Raw genomic sequence first — 614 nt, forward strand, 5'->3', positions numbered from 1 at the left:
TGCGGTAAGATGGCGGAATAGGCAGAGAGATTGCACAGACCCTCTTCAACAAAGAAAAGGGAAACGAATTAACACAGACACAAAAGATAATCTTGGAATCCTGATCCTTGAAGGGAAGGATATAGAAGTGGACTAAACTTCAACTAGCAGAAGAATTTGTGTGAAAATACCAAAAAAGGAGACAGACGGAGATGTGGTCTGGCAGCGATCCTGAACAATCCTTATGGCACAGACAGCTTGGAGATTCCCGAGTGGTGGTAGGACTTAAGAATTAACCTAAAAATCACCCTACTCGACAGGGACTGCATGGAGGACTATGTACAGTGGCTGGGGAACAAACGGAGAAGGTGAAGAGAAAGATGGGCTGAACTGTGGACTTTTGCTGGTTCGGAGGGTGCCACTATTTTGAAGGGTTAAAAAGCGGCTTGACTATTTTGGATATTTAAAGAGACAGCACTCACACAGATTCCTGGGGCTTAAGAACAGGTTCTGCTTTCCAGCAACCCAAAGGACAATCGGGATCTGCAATACTGAAAAGGTACGACATTCCTCTTGTTACTCTTTTTTTTTTTTTTTTTTTTGGTTTGAGTTTTTTTTTTTTTTTTGCTCTGTTG

Source organism: Orycteropus afer, unplaced genomic scaffold, assembly GCF_000298275.1.
Source record: "Orycteropus afer afer isolate SDZICR_OR568_19922 unplaced genomic scaffold, OryAfe1.0 scaffold00391, whole genome shotgun sequence".
NCBI classification, from domain to species: domain Eukaryota; kingdom Metazoa; phylum Chordata; class Mammalia; order Tubulidentata; family Orycteropodidae; genus Orycteropus; species Orycteropus afer.